We start from the raw sequence: 6,953 nt of genomic DNA, 5'->3' as shown, positions 1-6,953 counted from the left end.
TAGGAACAAACCCAGTCAGAGAACTTAGAAAATTGAAGGAGACATTCAGAATACAAAATAAGATGTAGTGGGCAAGGTTTACCAGATTTTATTTTATATAGTGTCTTTTCACAATGAGTCTGTAGTGAGAATTGAACCAGATACCTTAAAGCTTAAACTCTAGTATCCTAGTTGCTACACTAGCCAAAATGACAGAACAGATAAGTCAAGATAACAAGGAGTCTAATGTTGATTTAATCCAGTCCAATTCTATTTCAGAAGAGACTGGAGTAGGACTGATCGGGAATGGGGACATAAGATGCTGTTCAAAGAATGAAATTGATGGGATCCATTCAGTTATAAAATCAATGATACTCAAATGGCCTTGATAAAGATAAAGGCATTCTGAAACATTTTAAGGAAGTAATACATTTTATGGGATAATGTCAATGGATTTTGTTTGAACAGGTTAAGGGGACAGTGTAGTCTCAGTCTGCTTCTCAATATGAGAGAATTTGCTATCAGTTTAGCTCCTATCAGAGGACAATACGATTTGGAGTAGTAGATGAAATGTATGCCTATTAGCAACAACAATAGTCATGGATTACTTAGAACCATGTAGCAAGCAAATTTTATTTTATGAGGAGCCTATCTACAGCGACCATTGTCCTAATTGACATGATAAATGTAGATATACTAGCAAAATACCTGCACTTCGCAGCGGAGAAGTAGTGTGTTAAAGAAGTTATGAAAAAGAAAAGGAAACATTTTTAAAATAATGTAAAATGATTGTCAATATAATTGTCGTAGGCTTATTTTAGTATTGAGAATTTATTTGATGATTATAACAAAAAGGCATGAGTCACCAGCAGGAAGATGTGAAGCAAGGCCAACAATAACAGGCTTGAAGTGGTGGAGTAAAGAAGAAGGGAGCAGTGAGTATAACGAACAGCTGAGGAAAGTAAGGAAGCGAGTGAGGAGGCACATGTGCGCGGAATGTCGTTAATGTATATAGGCTGGGAGCCAACCATGTGGTAGGTATGTGGACAGCGGCCGTGTGGAAAAAGGAACCAAGGCGGCCCTTGTGTGTCTCTGTTGTGAAATAAATTATCTGTTAATGGAAATAAGGAAAGAAACCGCCAAAAGGAGAGGTCAGTTCCGAAAGTTCCTTACGGCAAAATGGTGAGAACCGCCAAAAAGAAGACGTTATTTTCGAAAGTTAGTTATGGGACACAATGCAAAATGAAACATACTTAACATTTGTAAGTACAGTGTAAAGGATGAGCATGGGAAATTTGGGCTTCCTACGTATATTGGAAGTCGCTGATATAGTGAGGAGGAGTTTCCCCTATTTATATATACAGTTTAGGGGGTACACCCGTTTCCCCCCCTGGGATGTTGCAATAGGACATGAAACATATCTAACTTTTGTAAGTACACTGCAAGGAATTATCACTTGAAATTTCAGCTTCCCGCTTATATGGAAAGTGGGAGAATTAGTGAGTGAAGAGTCATTGAGGACTTTGCCTTTTATATGTATAGATAATGCAGTTGTTTTATTTGTTCCAACTGGTGCACTGACTTGTTAAGTAGGGTCCAATACTTAGTCAGGAGTTGGTATTGATCATCCAGGCTTGTGCTTTAAAGTCCAATGGTAAATCACAAAGTGGTGAGATGTCCAAGTGCTATACAGTGCATACACATGAAGCCCAATCCAATATACAACAACCCATCTTCCTTGCCGCATTTTAGTAAGAGTCCATTATTCTGGTAGGAGACTACAGCTGTGTTTTCTGACCACTAAAGTGCACGCTTGCACAACCCACCCGTTGCCCTCCTCCATGCTGTTTTGTTGATTTAGTTTCTCAAAGCTGTTTAAATATTTGTGAGCAAACACTGGTTGACCTATTGGTCAGCTGTACATGCTACATCATCCTCATCTGGGCCTCTTCCAGTTACTTCCTCCACAGGTCACTTAGGTTACTTTCTGGATTTCTTTTTTCTTTTTTCTTTTTTTTTAGTGACCTATCTCTGGACAGGACAGTTCATTTTAAAATTTTCCTTCATCTGGAAGTGGACAGCAGAGTCCAAATATTTCCTAAATGGTGACACATAGGCCAGAGAAGCTTGCCCATAGAGTTAGAGTGGATGTGAAGGGTGAGCCCAGCTTGTCTTGTTTTCATACACATCAGTGTTTTGCAGTCCAAAGTTTAGGAGCTGATGAAAATTTGTTGTTTCTTCTGTACCTATGCCTGTTTAGCACATTAAACAGACTCAAGGTGACTTTGACGAGATTTTTTAAAGAGATACTTTCACGTCCTGAAAGACTAAAAGAGAAGACTTTGTGCCAACAGATTTAACCATGCCTGGGGCCGGAAATAAAAGACAAAGTAGAACGTTGTAAAGAATTCAAAAATGTTGGTACGATACACATGCAGAGCAGGTTAGAGATAATGAAAGTACTAAAATTGGAAAGTCTCAAAAAAATGATAGTAAAAATCGCATTAGCACAAACAAACAGAAATTATTACTCTGAAATAGCGGAACAGCAAAAAGAGATCAAATACATTTTGTTTGGATTTAAATTTTAAGTCGGAGACTTGTAGATCATCTAATTCATGTTGCCATCAGGAAAAAGTAGTGTTTCTTCCCAAAGAAGAGGTGTATCCGCGAGAATTAAAAGATTTGTTGTTTGGTGAAAGTGAAATCCACGTACGCAAGTGGCAGAGATGCACGGAGGCTGGTGCATAGTGCAGGCCGGGAGAGTTGGCAAGTGAAGCCCCCTAATATACTGTGTATATATATATATATATATATATATATATGTATATATATATATATATATATATATATATATATATGTATATACTAGGTGGGCTTTGACATGTGCTCGCTTCGCTCGCCCACCCAAACCCCGGGGTGTGCTACATGCCAGCCACTTCACGTATCTGCCTTTTGCGTTGGGAGGAGGGGGGCTGATCTCACAGTAAGGAGATGTGGTTGCTCCTCCAAATCCCCTCTCTTAAATGGCAATACAATGAGAAACAAATACATTTTTTTACCTCTTCTATGCTCGATCAGATGGCTTACTGCTTGTAGCTGCTTTGTAGCTTGTGCTGTGCTGCGTGATCTGCATGTTGCGCAGCTCTTCGAATATTTAAAAGCCTGTACAGCAGCTATCCTTTTGTCTTACTGCCTTGTCTCGCAGGACATTAAAGTGTCTCAGAGAAAATCACGTCTTGACCCAAGATTTTATTTTACAATAGAGAGATATATTGTGTGATATGATTATTTAATGTTAAAAACAGACCATAAAATTACAGCTATATTACAGTATATAATTTTGCACTTTCAAACAACACAATAGCATGCTTACCTGCAGTTATTCAAGTATAACCCCATCTCATGTTTTCTGAATTGTTATGAAACCAGTCTGAAAAAAAAGATTAACCTTTTTTAGACTTTTTTCACATTAGAAACCCAGAGAAAAACCTTTGTAATCTGAGTTTCCCAGAGACTACACTCAGATCTCGTGCCAGAAGTTGTCTGTGTGAATTATGCCTGTTTTCCCAATGATCGGGGGCTTTTTTGTTGGATCTCTTCCTTTTCTTCCCACAACCACAAAGACGTGCCTGTTAAGCCAATTGTCTAGGACTTGCACCATACCATGCTATCTTTTTAAAACTGAATTAAGCCAATATGAAAATAGATTAACTATTCAAGTTACATATTAAAAATGTCAAGATGCTCAATTTTAAATGTAATATTTGTAATTTTGCTCCATCTGTAAAAATGTTATCATATTCCAGCCGTTAACAATGATGTCAGTAAGTATTATAATATAACCACTCTTAAATCTGCTTAATCCACTTCAGGGCTGGGAACCTATTCTGAAAACATTGGGTGGAAGACTAGACAGTGTACCAGTCATACACACTTACACTCACACTTTTTCTAACATGCACAGTGTTCACAATATAAAAGCAAAAATATTCATCAGAATTGTAAAAATGTTATTAAAGCCTCATAGTGAGTCAATAGGTAGGATGAGTAAAAGAAGAAGCGAAAAAGAAATCATTGCTTTCTTGAGAAAAAAAGATCATCTGCTTGCAAAAAGGAAACTAAAAAAAGGAAAGTTCAATGTCCCTTCTCTGCTGCAGGCACACTGTATCTTATAAATACAGGCGTATCGGAAAGCAAAAGAGCTAAAAAAAAAATAGGCACCACTCACTGTGTAGGCAGAATAAATGACTGTCCCGCACACAGTGAGACGTGTCAGACCTTGAGTAAGAAAAGCAATCACACCTCAAACTGGACTAGAGATAGTCCAGGTAGGTTCGGTAAATTTCATTATTCCTGGAGTATTTAGAGAAATGACCAGCTGACAAAAAGGTGCCAGAAGCAAGAGCACAGGGAAAGCTTAAGGCCCACAGTAGACAGACAGACAGGTTCCTGAACTAGTTAGTAGCTTTATCAGCTGCACTCACAGAGTTATGTTTGTCACAGTGGGATCCACTGAACCTTTCCCATGTGTAGGTCCGAGTGATTGTCCACTGTAACTCTGAGGTATGGTCCTTATGTCCTGCTTGTTCCCCCCAAAAAGTGAAGAATAACTGAGAACTGCTCAAAAGTAAAGAATTTGCCATTTTGCAAGGCAAAGCTGAACACATAATCTAGTCTCTACCTTTCGGTCTTATATTCGTACCACTTAGTTTGCCTCATGTGAAAACATAAGTATACCCTATGAAATGTATTTTCTTGTTTAACATACTGTATATAGAAGAAGTACTGAAGAGCAAACATTTTATCTGAACTACACTATCTTAAAAACTATAATAAAAACCTTCCTAAAATTTTAGAATATGGTAAGAATTAAGGATTCCTCATGAGCTCTCTAAAACAGAAATGGTGGCTGAGGTGGTGATGTGAATTGTAGTTTGGCTGAATCCACCTATAAATTAATTATCAGCTCTCCATGGAATACATCCCACTAGACACAGATTTTACATCCAAGTTACTCCTTTATTTGCAGCCACTACTTCACTTCCAGTCTGCTCTTTTTTTTCAAATTCCCGTGATCACATGGCTGGAACAGGTGGTCCCAGAAGCTCCTCTCCTAGACTTTGTGAGATATGGCCTCAAGCTAGATGTCTTGTACTGCCTTGAAGGGAAAAGGCAGAGACAGTGAAAGAGAAAAACACTTTTTGCCAACAGCTAGCAGGTTACATGAGCAGGCCCATCTGTTTATTTAAACACACACCTATCTACTCCAAAAACTAGCAATAAGGATCAGGAGATGGATCAGAGTCGAACAAGACAAAAGCCAAAATCTGGAGGATCAAGAATCAGATGCCAAAATTAAAATGAAAACCAAAATCATATTAGTCATAACACACAAGGAATCTTAAGCTGTGAATCAATCAGCAATGCCAGAGAACTCAATTTTACTCTCAGTCTCAGATGCAGAATAGTACATGATGTTCCTGGGTTTATATTTCAACATTATATTTTATGTTTGTGCAGCATGTCTTTTTGATATATTTGTAATAACTACATAGTGTCCTGGGCTATTCAGTAAGATTTCACTAACTGAACACTAATTGAATTTTACAAGAAAAATTATGTTCCAAAAATTTCCCATTAACCAAAGCTGCATTCTAAATTACAAGTGTTATGTCTGTAATAATAGTAATATGTATTTGAATTTAAAGCTTCTTGAGCATGGGAAAGGAGCTATATAAATAAAATGTATTATTATTATTATTATTATTTGAGAAGCACAGGGACCTTAACCTTCCTTGATATACAGTATAAGACAGAAATGGATATTATCTAATTTAAAAAATCAAACCCATTAAAGAACTGATCATCTTAGGGGCAGGACCTCAAACCAGAAGTATTTTGAAGGGTGATTACTAGAAAAAGGAATCAATTCAGTGAAAGAAAAATTCAGTCAGTGCTGGCTAAAACTTCTGAGTGTTTGTAGGTGAGCAATGCAGAGGGGGAATGAGAAAGACCAAGTAGCACTGAACACAAAATGGTAGTTGGTGCAACATGAGCCAACGTCACTGTTTTTGGAATAGCAGCCCTGTGGGCTTTTTATGCATGACAGCATCACATGGGTCTATTTGGAATGGGCCACTGTGCAACAAAATCCTGCAGTACTTCTTTATATTCCCTGCTCTGTGCCCCAATAAACACACGTTATCGGTAATATACTGATAACCCAATTGTGCTTCACTCATTCAGAATCTGGAACCAATGTAGAAAGCATTTTAAGATGGAGAAGCTTTTATCTGTGGCACCCCTGCAAGAGAACCACCTCTTTCAACCCACGCAAACATATGCAGTTTTTAATATCTGGAAAAAAATTGGGATTAACTTGCTTAGAGATCTTTATATAGACAACGTCTTTGCATCCTATGAACAATTACATTCCAAATTTAACATTCCAGCTACACATTTCTTTCACTATCTTCAAATTAGGAACTTTGTAAAACAGAACCTGTCCGATTTTCCTCATCTTGCACCCTCATCCATGCTGGAAAAAATCTTGTTTAATTTCAAGGACTCAAGACACCCTCTCTGCAATATATAAAATTATTTTACAGTCCCTCCCTTTCAAAGATCCAAGAGGACACTGGGAAAAAGATTTCTCAATTAATATATCAGAAAAGGAGTGGAAAGTAGCAATGCAGAGAATTCACTCAAGCTCCATATGCGCAAAGCATACAATTATTCAACTCAAAATTATATATCGAGCACATCTGTCTCGACTAAAACTCTCCAAAATGTTTCCAGTGCATGATCCAACCTGCGAACGCTGCAATCAAGCCCCAGCCTCACTAGGTCACATGTTCTGGGCCTGCTCCAAACTAACATCATTCTGGACCAAAATTTTTAATTACCTCTCAGACAGCCTTGGACTCACAATCCCTCCTAACCCATTAACAGCTGTGTTTGGGGTTCTTCCA

The sequence above is a fragment of the Polypterus senegalus genome, chromosome 1 (genome assembly GCF_016835505.1).
Source record: "Polypterus senegalus isolate Bchr_013 chromosome 1, ASM1683550v1, whole genome shotgun sequence".
NCBI lineage: Eukaryota > Metazoa > Chordata > Cladistia > Polypteriformes > Polypteridae > Polypterus > Polypterus senegalus.
The sequence above is the reverse complement of the archived record's forward strand: the minus strand, read 5'-3'. Positions refer to the sequence as shown.